We start from the raw sequence: 15345 nt of genomic DNA, 5'->3' as shown, positions 1-15345 counted from the left end.
AAAATGATCAAGGAAATTTATATAAAATACTGTAGGCATACATATTTTATTTAAAATGTTCATATATAATTGACTGCACAAGTATGAGTTAGAGAAACCATATTTGTGAAATCTCTGAGTTTTTCACATTTTCTAAATTTCGAGGGCTATGACCTAATTTTATGTAATATAATTTTTAGTTATTAGCCAATGCCTGCTGTTTTCTTGGACTCACATTTTTGTTGACTACTCCCTGTGACTCCTGCATTTAAAGTGTTGGCACAAAATGTTAAACTATTCTTTAAACAATACCTCTAGTTTCTTGGAGATGATAAATCTGTCCATTGATTTCCTAATTTTATTATGTACACAGTCAATTGTAATCCAAGATTACAGCAAACAAGATGTTAATTTCTAGACATAATCTATGTACATTTCAATTACAGAGCATGATTGTTATAGAAGCACAGAATAAAAAGGAATAACATTTGTGCTATCCTCACAGGAGCTGTCAATAAAAGATGTAATAGGGGATTTAGAAATCTGGAAATGGCCAACTAATTTATGTGAATCTATTTTATTTCAGCTAGAAAGACCAAGCTCTTTTTCGTCTGCACTGCATATTGCAGAGCACAGGCTCTCTATACAAAACCAGGCGGCTGCATATGGGTAGTCCCTTGATATCATTCACTTGCTGTGTAATCTTATTATGCAAAGTTCTAATCTTCACCTAGAATGAATGCCTCTGGGTCAGAATATAGTCATATCAGGGTTTTTGAGGTCATGTTTTGTGATCCTTAGCTTATTCTTCTAAGTAGGGCTGGGATTTAAAGGGTATTCCCTAGATACTAGCAGAGATAGACAGCAGAATCTGCTGCCTTTTTGGAAGACAAGACCAACATGAGGTCCCTGGTAGGATTAAACTTGATTTGTAGCTGTAGGATTTTTTAACAGATGTATTATTGGACAGGGAATAGGGGGCCACCAGCACAGCAAAATTGAATCACGACTGACATTCTCAGGGAGTTTGCTGCCGGCTAAAACAGCAGCTGCATGTGGATTTGACTTCTTTCAGGTGAAGCGACTTCCAGTCATTTGGAAAGGATAGGATGAAAAGGAACCTTGGTGATAATTTTGATGTCTGCAAGATTTAGTACCAGTGTAATGGGATTATCGGTAACACCTTCACTGCAGAAAAAGCCACCTGGCGCTATAACTGGCAGCAACTGAGAACTAATCCTTTCCCATCTCTTGGATGTCATTCATGAAGCTCAAAGCTATTTCTGCCCTGCTAACTGTGATTAATTTTATAAACAACAACAACAAAAAATCAGGTGATCAAGGCAAAGAATATGCTCTTTATTATTTAGAATATGTAACCTTATTTTAAGCTATGTGACTTAAAATTATGCAAGACATGTACAAACTAAGCTATATGATTCAAAATGTATTAAGCTATTGAAATAGAAAAGTTGATCAATGATGTCTTGGTTTTTTTAGTTGAATGACAAATTATTTACTATTGGTAACAATTCATATTTGAGATCAAATATTAATTTAAATACTTTTATATTCTTTTGGCTATAGAGCCACTATGAAATTAATCAAAAAGTCTAGCTGTAAGGCATTGAAATAGTTTGTTTTGTCATATGTTTTACCTGTTTTTGACTGCTTCAGTTGCTACTGATGAAATGTGTTTGGTGAATAAAACATAATTTGAAATATATAAACACCTGTATTTTTTGTAATGAAGGTAATGCTAGCTGAAACTGCTGATGAAAGGGCTTTTGGTGAAAGTATATGATTTTAATATATAAAAGTATAGAGTAAATAGGAATACTGAATAACTTATTTTTAAAAATCAGTGATTCTTAGTAACTTTTCCTTTAGATGGAGGTTTAGTTGTGTGCTTAAAAATAAGTGCGTTAGTTAATTGATTTTTTTAGCTTTTATTTCAGCTAAAAACTTTATCAAGTACTTTGGCTAGAGGTGTTAATTATTTTAATATTTTTCTCTAACACGATCCAATATAAACTGAGAGAAAATGAAGTGAAATTATCCCATCAGTCACCCAAACAGTATGCAATGTAACTGCCAAGACTAGAAAAGATAATTAGTGTTGTCAGTGTTATGATCTTAGAGTATTTAATTTTAAAATATTTATTCATAGAACTTGGTTTTTATCTCATAGCTTTTTTGTTTAGTAGCTGTATCTTTTAAAAAATAAATTATACAGCCTCAGTCTAAATGTTTTTAAACTTTAACATTTTAACTAAATATAGGTGACTATTTTCTTGAAATTATAAAAATAATTAAAATATAATCAATTTTATACCTGATGTACACCATTAATGTACTACCACCTCTGTTTATGTGTAGTATCTTTTATTCTTTTCCATATAAAGTCTTTAGTAGAAAAGCCAGCAAATATAATAAATTTATACAGAGTTCCCGGGTTTGGTTTAACTGATTCCAAGCTGTTGTATTTCAAATTGTATTTCCAAACTTTTACCACATTTTGAATGAATGGATGAGAAAGCTTGCCAATATTTCCAGTAAACTGCATTGTGTTACTTTTATAAAGGACAACTTTTGCCTTCTATTTGTATGTTTGCTGTTTGGAAAAATTTTTATTTTATTATGATGAAAAAAGCTATCCATGAAGTAAATGGACTAAAATCTTTTTCTTATCCTCATAATAAAATTACTTATTTTAAATCTAAAATATTTGGTTTATGTGTAATTTCACGTTATTTTGCCAGGTGGGCTATTATCTCAGCATAACTTTCTGTGGTAGTTTATAGTATTATATATTTATTTTTAAAAGTAGTTTTGCATTCAAAACAGAATTTGTCTGGAAGCTTTTATTAAACCTGGTCAGTATTTACTTTTTTACTTTTTATTCAGGTGTTTACTGAACTGCTCTTGAGAGTTAGTATTTTTTCCTTCTCCATTCTAGGGGTCATTCTTATTTGATTAGAGATGGTTATTTTCTTTGAAAAGTCTCAAATAAACTCATCTGAAGTAAATTCAACATAAAACAGAAGATCTTCTCAATGGTATACATTCCTTTCATAAAAATATAGGTTATTTGAATTTTAATATCTGTTGATAACTTATAAGAAATTTGGCTTATCTTAAGCTAGGTACTAATTTGCAGCACAGGCAACTCATGATGTCAATAAGACTTAAGGGAATTATTTTTGGAGATAAGAAAGTGGGATATAGGATGAAATGAGAAGAAATTTTTTAGAAAGAATAAGTCAGGTATAACAAAAGAATAGGATGGGGCTGGGCATGGTGGCACCCGTCCCTGGTCCCAGACACTCGGGAGGCTGTAGTGGGAGGATTCTTTGAGCCCAGGAGTTGGAGGCTGATCTCTCTAAAAGCCGTTCATGAACTGTGTGGCACAGTGAGGGTTAGCCTATGATAATGCTAAATGATATTTCTTTTTGAATTAATATTCTTCCACTGTTATTCATACAACTGCTATATTGTTTTGAAATAGATCATTTAATGGTTGTATTATTGGTGAATGAATGTGGATGTTTTGGTATTTTACTTTTTGGAAGGTGATGCTTTGTTATATTAAAATGATCAACTGCTTATTCTTTATAAACATAAGGTGAGTTTCAATTTTGGTTATATGTAAAAATGTGAAATTCAGAAAATACCAATGGACTAATGAAATACATTGAAGTATTAGCATTATAATGTTTACTTGATGAAAATTTATGGAATTATCCCAAAGTTAACATTACTTTAAAGATAATGAATGGGTAAATTTTGTCAAGTCTCTGAAAATATCGAGTATGTGTCGGTGGTCTTAAAGGACAGGATAAAGTCCTTTACTGGACTTCCTTCCTGGGAGCTTATTAAAACTGTAGAATCTGCAGCCAAGTTCCCAGAGATTCTCTTTCATTAGCTCTGTTATGTAGGATGAGAATCATAGGAATCACAGGGAGCCTGGGAATTTGGATTTTTAGTTTTTAATTTTGGTTGATATTAGGTTTTCATGTTATTTTGATGCTCCAGTCAAATTTGAAGCAGTATTCACTGCTTTAAACCTTAAAGTAATGGCAGTTATTTCCTCTGCTAATGAAACAAAATAAACAAGTTTGGTGTTTTTTTCTAATTCTTTTTGAGACGGGGTCTTGCTTTGTTGCCCAGGCTGGAGTGCAGTGGTAAGATCATGGCTCACCTCAGCCTTAACCTCCTGGGCTCAAGTAATCCTCCCAAGTAGCTGGGACTACAGGTGTGCACCTCATGCCCAGCTAATTTTTTAATTCAAAATAAACAGGTTTTAATAAAATCTTCATAGATTATGGGGGTATGAGTGCCTTGAGTTTGCAGTTTTAGAAAACAAAAATCTCTATACAAATCTTACAGTAGATTTAACACTTATGGATTTGAACAATTCGTGAGCAGCCCTGAAGGTGATTTTGAAATGGCAGGAATTTGAATTACTTTGATGGAGACTCTGCTGTTTGAGAGTGAATTTGAATTATTTAGCTATTGAGCAGAGTATATACTACTCAGCATAATGAGTCTTTGTTGTTCTCTACTTGTCACAATAACTTCTACCTAGGATCTTAAGTGGACATATATCTCTCAGTTACTTTTTGTGCATCATTCTGTGGGGAAAATGGATTTTGTGTAAGTATTCTTGACTTTGAACATCTCCAAGGTCTCAGAAATGTCAAAATCTACTATTTTTTCTTGCCCAAATGAAGGTAAATGTGGCAAAACTATGATGTAATTTGTTTTCTCCTTCCCTAACTTGTTTCTGCTCACCCTTTCTTAATGTGAACACTTCTTTAAATGCTAATTTATTCTCAAACTCTGTTCCTCTATTGGAACAAAAATACATTAATGACATTAAATCATTTCTGTGATTGCTTATACTTTAGAATGAATGAATTTATGTAAACTGATGGTCTTAATTAACATTTGACATATATATACATATATAATATATTTACATACATGTATAATGTGTATATATATATTTTTCCTATTTCTGAAATGAAATGCTTTCCCTTTTCAAAGGAATTTCAGACCTGAACAATCAGGTGGACAACTTCCTTGTGACTTTGGGTATTCTGAAATTACTCTAAGTCTACTTAAGTGATTGGAACCAAATCAGAATTTTAGAATTGGATGCCTATGCCCAGAAATTTCTAAAGATGGAGGAATCTCTAATTTCTTTTCAATTTCTTTTCAGCTTCTAAGGTTCACTCTCCTCAATCTTTTTAGCTGGTTTTAACATCAGTCCTACCTCTATCTTTCCTATGTGTCTCTATTCCCAGATGCCTATTTTATAGTATCCAAAAATTTTTTTCATTTAAATTGAGAGGCAATATAGTGTAGTATTGGATGTTGGACCTACACAGCTTCATTTTGAATTCTGGCCTGGCCTCTAATGAGCTGCATGACTTTGAATAGTTCCTTCATCTCTCTGCTCCTCAGTTTCTTTATCTGTAAAATGAGATATCTAAGGGGCTGGGCGCAGTGGCTCATGCCTGTAATCCCAGCACTTTGGGAGGCTGAGGCGGGTGGATCACGAGTCAGGAGATGAAGACCATCCTGGCTAACATGGTGAAATCCTGTCTCTACTAAAAATATAAAAAATGGCCGGGCGCAGTGGCTCACGCCTGTAATCCCAGCACTTTGGGAGGTCAAGGCAGGCAGATCATGAGGTCAGGAGATCGAGACCATCCTGGCTAACATGGTGAAACCCCATCTCTAGTAAAAATACAAAAAATTAGCCATGCGTAGTGGCAGGTGCCTGTAGTCCCAGCTACCTGTGAGGCTGAGAGAGGAGAATGGCATGAACCTGGGAGGCAGAGCTTGCAGTGAGCCGAGATTGGGCCACTGCACTCCAGCCTGGGCAACAGAGCGAGACTCCGTCTCAAACAAACAAACAACAACAACAAAAACAAAAACAAAAAATTAGCCATGCGAGGTGGCGTGCACCTGTAGTCCCAGCTACTTGGGAGGCTGAGGCAGGAGAATGATGTGAACCTGGGAGGCGGAGATTGCAGTGAGCTGAGATTGTGCCACTGCACTCCAGCCTGGGCAACAGAGCGAGACTCCATCTCAAAAAAAAAAATAAAAATAAAAATAAAAGAGATATCTAAGTTCTCATAGGGTTGTTTTAAGGATTAAATGAGTTAATATATGTAAAGTAATGAAGAGGCTCTTAAAAGATTTCTGGGGAGGATCCTCCTATACTTCTTTTGCTGTATGACAGTCACAATTTTTATGCTGCTTTTCAGTTTTTCCCTAGCTTTCCTATTAATTATTTGAAAGAATATATAGGTTCCCCTTTAAAGAAATTGGTTCTCTACATTAATGACTCAGTTTTTTAATGTTAATATGATAGGGAATTAAAAAAGTAACAGATTCTGAATTTTTTGATGCCCAAGCTTCCCAGATTTTTTCACAGCACACATGGTACATGGTAAGTTATACAACACATAGTAGTAAATGACTGGATAAATAGGGCTGCCCAAGGCTGGCAATGGCCTTTGGTCACTGAGAGTTTAGAGCAGTCACTTGGAGGACTTGTTAAAATACGGATTGCTGAACAACGCTTCCTAAGTTTCTGATTCTAATAAATCTTGTATTTGACCAAATCAATTTCAAGATGATGCCATATTGATGCTGGTCTGAGGAACCACAGTTTAGTAATTACTAGTTTAATGTTCTGTATCCTGGTGTGGTAAGTAGAATAATGGCCCTCCAAAGATGTCTGCATCCTAATCCCCAGAACCTTTGAATATGTTGCCTTACATGGCAAAAGAGACTTCACCGGTGTGATTAAATTAAGGACTTTGAGATCATTGTGAATTATCTAGTTGGGCTCAGTGTAATCATCAGGGTCCTTAAAAGAGTAAAAAGGAGGCAGGAGAGAGAGAGAGACAGAGGAAGAAGTGACCATGGAATAATGGCTAGGGAGATTAAAGGCTTTGAGATTGAACAAAGGGGCTATGAGTAAAGGAATGTTAGTGCTTCCAGAAGTTGGGAAAGGCAAGGAAATGGATTCTTCCCTAAAGCCTTTAGAAAGAAACCGTCTTGATTTTTTAGCCCAGTGGTACCTACGTTAGACTTCTGACCTATCAACTGTAAGATTATAAATTTGTGTTGTTTGAAGCCACTAACAAAGTTTATGGTAATTTGTTGGCACCAATAGAATACTAGTACATCTGTAACCAGTTCTGTTTACCAGTTCGCTTTGTGCCAAAAGTTCCCAGTCTCAGCTCATGACATCAGCTCATAAGAAAGAGTAAATAAAAACAAGAGGCAAGAGCTCCCTTATTTTTCTACCATCAAACTGACAAAACTACCAGTATGTTAACCCATATTTTTCTTCCCTTTTATTACATTGGAGGAAGTACCTATACTTCTATCAAAACCCAATCTGTTGGCCTTTGTTTGATCCCATTCTCTATTGCCCTGTTTTTTTAAATTGAAGATATATATATATATATATATATATATATAATTTAGCATCTAAATATATATATTTTAATTTAGCATCTTTAAGATGGAAAGCACTCCTTCAATGATTAGGAGAGACACAAGATAGAAATAATGGTTTTATTACTTACAGGTCCTGGATACATGACATACCTGGAGGCCATACACGGAGGTCAGGGAACACTTCAGAGGGAAGGAGAGGGAGAAAGATCCACGGGTTAACGCCTTCATTGAGGTCTAGGGCCTTATCCAAACAGGTTTCTCACTGGGAGATTTTTCTTTAACAATAATTGTATACACTTATGGTACAGTATGATTTTGATACGTATGTACAATGTATAATGATCAAATCAGAGTAATTAACATCTATCACCTCAAACATTTATCATTTCTGTGTTGGGAATATTAAAAGTCTTATAGCTCTTTGAAAATATGCACTAAATTATTGTTAACTATAGTCACCTGGCAGTGCAATAGAACAGTAGAACTTATTTCTCCTATATAGCTGTAATTTTGCGTCTGTTAGCCAGTCCCTCCTTATCATGCCTCACACTTTCCAGCCTCTAGTAATCACTATTCTATCTCCTCCTGTGAAATCAACTTTTTTAGCTTTTATGTATGAGTGAGAACATACGATATTTGTCTTTCTATGCCTGGCTTATTTCACTAACATAATTGTCCTCCAGGCTCATACATGTTGCCTTGTTTGACAGGATTTCATTGGTTTTTGTGGCTGAATAGTATTCCATTGTGTATATATACCACATTTTCTGTATTCATTCATCTGTTGGACATGTAAGTTGATTCCATATCTTGGCTATTCTGAATAGTGCTGCAATAAACATAGGAGTGCAGACATCTCTTCAACATACTAATTTCCTTTCTCTTGGATATAGACCCAGTAGTGGAATTGCTGGATCATATGATAGTTCTATTTTTTAGTGTTCTTTTTTATATATGTTTTATGTCCTGTAAAACATTTTTGTTATTGTCTTAAACAGCATCAGTATCTTTATCCAAATATATATGTATGTACTCTTCAGTTCTCTTCCTTCCTTCTTGGATTTGCCTGATTCTTTTTGTTTGTTTGTTTGTTTTTGTTTTTTGAGATGGAGTTTCGCTCTTGTTGCCAAGGCTGGAGTGCAATAGCGCTATCTCGGCTCACTGCAACCTCCGCCTCCTGGGTTCAAGCAATTCTCCTGCCTCAGCCTCCTGAGCAGCTGGGATTATAGGCATGTGCTGCCACACCTGGCTAATTTTGTATTTTTAGTAGAAACGGGGTTTATCCTTGTTGGTTAGGCTGCTCTTGAACTCCCGACATCAGGTGATCTGCCCACCTTGGCCTCCCAAAGTGTTGGATTACAGGCATGAGCCACCACACCTGGCCCATTTCCCAAATTCTATCTGATAACATTTTGTTTTTGTCTGAATTATTCCTGTTAGCATATATTTTATTACAGTTGTGCTGGCAAAAACATTCGCAAAACTTGTTTTCTGAAAGTGTTTTTATTTTTTTCTTTAGCTTTTGAGGTATATTTTCATCAGACATAGAATTATAGTTTGGTGATTTTCATACTTTAAAAATGCCATTTTATTTTATTCTGGTTTTAATTATTTCTTATGTAAAGGTAGCCATTCCATTTTGTTGAACAGACAAAATTGTTTCTTTGAAAAGGTAAATTTCTGACCAATTTTAAACTTTTCTCATTGTCTTTTTCAGCATCTTGACTCTACTGTGCCTAGATGTAGCTGTGTGTTTTGTGTGTATCCTGTTCATGGTTCGTAGAATTTCTTGAGTTTGTGAGTTACGGTCTTTCATCAATTTGGAAAGTTATCTACCAGTATTTCTTCAAAATATTGCTTCTGTCCTATTCTCTGTTCTTCCTCTTTAGGTCTCTGATTATATTAATACTGTTTCTCCTGGATTGTCTACCTGCTTTCGTCTTTGTCATTCAGTCTTATTACTTTCTCCCAACTTGCATTCCAGTTCGCTTGTCTTCTGTTAGGCTGAGCCTAGTAGGCAGAGTCTGCCGGTATATTCATGTAATGCATTAATTTTAGTTATATTTTATTTTGTAGTATTGTGTTGTGTATAATTTCCATTTGATTTTTAATAGATTTTAGATCACTGCTGAACTTTTATCTTTCCTTCCGTTTTTTTGAATGTTAATCATGGTTATTTTAAAGTGTTCATATGTTAAGTGCAATACCTGAATCACCTGTTGCTCTCTTTCTGTTTTGTATTTTTTTTTCTCTTGGCTTTCAGTCATTTGATTCTATTTTATAATGTGCTTTGATTGAATGCAATCATTTAGTACTATTTTATAGCATGCTTATAATCTTTGATTGAATTAAACTAAAAATTATAGTAGCCCAATTTTTTAAATGGGCAAAGTGTTTGAGTAGACATTTTTCAAAGAAGATATACAAATGATCAATAAACACATGAAAGAGGTGCTTATGAATATTTTGTTGTTAAGGAAATGCAAATCAAAGCCACAATGAGATTCATACACACTGGGATGGCTACAATCAAAACATGGATGGTAACAAATGTTGGCAAGGATATGGAGAAATTGGAAACCTTATGCATTACTAGTAAAAATGTACAATGGTGCAACTACTTTGGAAAACAGTTTGGCCGTTCTTCAGAAAGTTAAATGCAGCATTATCTTTAATGGCATTTTCATTAGAGAAATCTTTTCTGATTCATCCTAAAGAAAGCATGCCTCATCCATTATTCTCTATCACTTTACTATATTTTTCTTTACAGAAATTACTTAATGTATTTATGTATTTATTTGTTTACTTTGTGTATGTATGATATCTGCCCCACTATACTATAAGCTGTATGAGAGAAGGCATCATGTTCACTATTGTATTCCCAGAGCTGAACACAGTATCTGGCACATAGTAGTAGCTCAATAAATATTTGTTGAATGAATGAAGTCACCCTTTTCTCCCCAAGTGTTTGTTTTTTAGAAGTTTTATTCTACAAAAAAACCTGAAAAAAATAGTGCAATGCACATTTGTATACACTTCACTTGGATTTAACAATGAACATTTGCCACATTAGCGTTCTATCTCCATATGTAATATATCCGTATGTGTGTATATATGTGTGTGTATCAATTTGTCTACATCTCTCTGTATACATGATTATTAGCAGTAGAAGTGAACCATATGAAAGGAAGTTGCAGTCATAGCATTTTTCTCAAAATAATTCCTTGTTTATCTCCTATGAACAAGGTCATTCTCCTGTATAGCATGATATTGTTAAGAAATTTAACACTGAAACAGTGATATATTTTTATGTACAATATTCATATTTACCCAGTTGTCCCCATGTCTTTTATAGCTTTCTTTTTCCTTTTGCTCCAGGATCCAATTCAAGATTTCATATTGTGTTTGGTTGTCATGTCCTTCTATTTTCTTGTAATTGAAAATAGTACTTTTAGTATAATTTTTCCTTTCATTAAATTTATATTTTTTAAATGTTCAAGCTGGTTTTCTTGTTGAATGTCTGCAATATGGATGTGTTTTGATTATTCATGATCAGATTTAGGTTACACATTTTTGGCAAGAATGGTACACAGATGATGATGTACTTATCATTCCATTGGTAAGATGCTACATGGTATCAGTATGCTGCTAAATTTAGTCATTTTGTTAAGTTAGTATTTACCAGATCTTCCCATTGTAAAGATACCTTGTTCCCTTTGCAAAAAAAAAAAAAAAAAAAAAAAAAATCTACTTTGATACTTTTCAACTATCTTGTTGACCAACAATGTTTCACCCAGTATATTTTAGCATGTATCAATGGCCCTTGTCTGAGTCAGTTATTACACTGGTGATAATTTTACCATTCCTTCTGCATTTATTAGCTGTCATGTTTTGATGAAGAACTTTCCCTATTCCCAACACGTGCATCTTTTTTAAAATTTCATTTTTAATTTAATGTATTATCAGTTACTGTTACTATTTTTAGGCTTATGTTGTCCCAAATTTAATGTATTATCAATTACTGTTATGATTTTTAGGCTTATATTGTCCCACATTTGGCTATTGGATGACCCCTCAGAATGGTTCCTTTGTTTGCTCCAGTCTTTGAGCACTGACTGTTCTGCTCTGGTGGAGAATGATACTTAGAAACCAAAAATGTGGGCACTAAGTGTGCTCATAATTACTGTAATGTCATTGCTTCTTACAATGGCCTTTTCACAGTGGACAGAGCTAGGATGACATTTTTTTATAGGCAAACAGACAATTATATACATGTTTATTTAAGTAAATTTGTTTTGATAATTCAAATTCATCCTTAAGATCCCTTTCCATATTTGTTGCTTCTTTTTCTCACAGTGAGAAATGACTTAAATATTTGCTCACTTTTACTATCTGAAATATACATAAAATACTACAACCAACAACTACTAAGATATATTCTAGATTCACTTTCAATGTTTTTCCTTTTATATTTAGTTGGTATGTAATAATTGTATGTAGTAATGGGATACAGTGATATTTTGTTACATGTATGCAGTATAAAATAAAACATACAAATGGCCTGATTTGATCAAATCAGGGTAATTAGCATAGTCATCACCTCAAACACATCATTTCTTTATGTTGTGAACATTAAAGATCTTCTTATACCTTTTTGAAAATACACAATAAATTATAGTTAACTGTATTCATCCAACAGTGCTGCAGAAGGCAGTAACTCATTCCTCCTATCTAGCTGTAATTTTGTGTCCATTAACCAACTTCTCCTCATTCTCCCCTCCTACCTCCTCTTCCCAGCCTCTGATACCTATAATTCTATACTATACTTCCATAGGCTCAATATTTTTTTAAAGCTCCCACAGATGAGTGAAAACTTAAGGTATTTTTCTTCCTGTGCCAGATTTATTTCTCTTAACATAATGTGCCCCAGGGTCATTCATGTTGCCTTGAATAACAGGATTTCATTCTCCTTGTGGCTGAATAGTATTCTATTGTGTATGTATAGCATGTTTTCTTTATCCATTCATCTGTTGATGGATATTTTGGTTGATTCTGTGTCTTAGCTATTGGGAATAGTAGCTAAGCTGCAATAAACATGAGGATGCATGTATCCCTTTGATATACTGATTTCCTTTCTTTCGGATTAATACCCAGTAGCAGAATTGCGAGAATTATTTTTTGATTCTCTTTAGAGTTTTCAAAGAAACCTCCACACTGTTTTCCATGACTGTACTAATTTACATTCCCACTAACAGGGTATATGAATTTTCTTTTCTCCACATCCTTGCCAGCACTTTCTTTGTCTTTTTTGATAATAATCAATCTGTGGTAAGATGATACTTGATTATAGTTTTGACTTGCATTTCCCTGAAGATTAGTGATGTTGAGCTTTTTTTTAAATATTTGTTGGCCATTTGTATGTTTTCTTTTAAAAAATGTCTATTCAGATCATTTGCCCACTTTTTAATTGGGTTGTTTTTTTGCTGTTGAGTTCCTTGTATATTCTAGATATTAGTCCATGTCAGATGCATAGTTTGCAAATATTTTCTCCCATTCAACATGTTGTCTTTTTACTTTGTTATTTTCATTGCTGTGCAGAAGCTTTTTAGTTTAAATCCCATTTGTCTATTTTTGTTTTTTCTTGCCTGTTCTTTTGATTTCTTAGCCATAAAATCTTTGCCTAGACCAATGTCTTGAAGTGTTTCCCCTATAGTATTATAGTTTGATCTTATTTATAAGTCTGTAATTTATTTTAAGTTGATTTTTGTATATGGTTAGAGATATGGGGACTAGTTTTGTCCTTCTGCATGTGGATATCCAAATTTTCCAGCACTATTTATTGAAGAGATGTCCTTTCTCCAGTGTATGTTCCTGGCACCTTGTCAAAAATCAGTTGGCTGTAGATACATGGATTTATTTCTATTGTATCCCATTGGTCTATGTGTTTTTATACTAATACCATGCTGTTTTGGTTACTATAGCTTTGTAGTGTATTTTAAAGTCAGGTAGTGTAATACCATCAGCTTTATTCATTTTGCTCAATATTGCTTTGGTTATTTGGGGTCTTGTGGTTCTGTATGAATTTTCGGATTGTTTCTAATTCTGTGAAAAATGACTTTGGTATATTGATAGAGATTGCATTGAATCTTTAGATCACATTCGGTAGTATGGTCATTTTAACAACATTAATTCTTCCAATCCATGAGTATGGGCTGTCTTTCCATTTTTATTTTTTATATCCTCTTCAATTCTTTCAGTGTTTTTGTAGTTTTCATTGTAGAGGTCTTTCACCCCCTTGGGTGAATTTATTCCTATTTATATTTTTAATGTTTTATAGCTATTTTAGATGGGATTGCTTTATTGATCCCATTGATTTCTTATTCAGCTAGATCATTCCTGGTGAACAAAATGCTACTAATTTTTGTATGTTGACTTTGTATCCTGCAACTATATTGGATTCATTTATCAGTTCTAAAAGTATTTTTGGTGAAGTCTTTAGGTTTTTCTATATATAAGATCATGTCATCCATAACCAGGATAGTTACTTCCTCTTTTTCAATTTGGATGCCCTTTATTTCTTTATTTTGCCTAATTGCTATGGCTGGGACTTCCATTACTATGTTGAGTAAGAGCGGTGAAAGTTGGCATCCGTGTCTTGTTCCAGATCTTAGAGGGCAGGCTTTCAGCTTTTCCCCAATTAAGTATGATATTAGCTGTGGGTTTGTCATATATTGCCTTTTATTGTTTTGATGTATGTTCCTTCTTTGCCTAATTTCTTGAGAGTTTGTGTCATGAAGTGATGTTGAAATTTATCAAATGCTTTTTCTGCATCTATTGAGATCATTGTATGGTTTTTGTTCTTCATTCTGTTGATGTGCTATATCACACTGTTTGATTGGCATGTGTTGAACCATCCTTGCATCCCTGGGATAAATCCCATCTGATCGTGGTGTATTATCTCTTTAATGCGTTGTTGGGTTTGGTTTGCTAGTATTTTGTTGAGGATTGTTGCATCTGAGCTCATTGGGGATTTTGGCCTATAGTTTCTCTTTTCCTGCGTCTGGTTTGGACATTAGGGCAATGCTGACCTGGTAGAATTAATTAGGAAGAATTCCCTCGATTTCCAGTTTTTTGGAATAGTTTGAGAAGAACTGGTGTTGGTTCTTTTTTTTATGTTTGGTAGAATTCAGAGGTAAAGCCATCTGATGCTGGGCTTTTCTTTTTTGGGAGACCTTTTATTACTGGCTTCATCCTTTGCCAACTTTGTGATGATAATAAGCAAGTTACTTTACTACTCTTAGGCTTTTTTTTTCTTGTCTATAAATTGAGGATGGTAATAATATCTATCTTACAGAGGTATTATATGTAAATCTTGACATGTTAAGCAGATGTTACATATTATTATCGATATATTTTAATAAATTTAATCTGAGAACAGTATATTGTAGCCTAGGCCTAAAAGTTAGGCTATTAGTTAAGAAATGCATGATACATAGTTGTAACAGTTAAATAGGAAAGGACAGATATTAGAAATATTTTAGATGAACAATATTTTAAAATTTTATATAGCTTTAAAAAATCTTTAAATTATTCTTTATGCTGTTGTTTCATAGTATTTATGTGTTCCTTTTGTTACATCAATAGTTAATAGCTCACAAATGAATATATCTTTTTATAAAGTACTTTGACATATGTTGCTGAATTTGATTCTAAGAATCATTCTATGAGAGATTATTTCTACTAGGCCCCAGAAGGGTTAAGTAATTTGTTGAAGATTATACAAGTTAGTAAAATAACCAATGTGAAACTTGAATCTCCATATTCCTATTCTTGTGATTTCTCCATTATTTCCTATTACATGGCAAGAAGTAATATATAGCA

At 33.7% G+C, this 15345-nt stretch overlaps 1 protein-coding gene across 6 annotated transcripts in view; it reads left to right on the top strand.

Moving 5' to 3' along the window:
• IMMP1L (inner mitochondrial membrane peptidase subunit 1) overlaps positions 1-15345 on the top strand; it is a 98837-nt gene that overhangs the window by 31382 nt on the left and 52110 nt on the right. The window lies entirely within an intron of this gene.

Source organism: Nomascus leucogenys, chromosome 15 (genome assembly GCF_006542625.1).
Source record: "Nomascus leucogenys isolate Asia chromosome 15, Asia_NLE_v1, whole genome shotgun sequence".
Classification (NCBI taxonomy): Eukaryota; Metazoa; Chordata; class Mammalia; order Primates; family Hylobatidae; genus Nomascus; species Nomascus leucogenys.
Note: the sequence above shows the minus strand (reverse complement) of the source record. Positions and strands in the feature narration are given on the sequence as shown.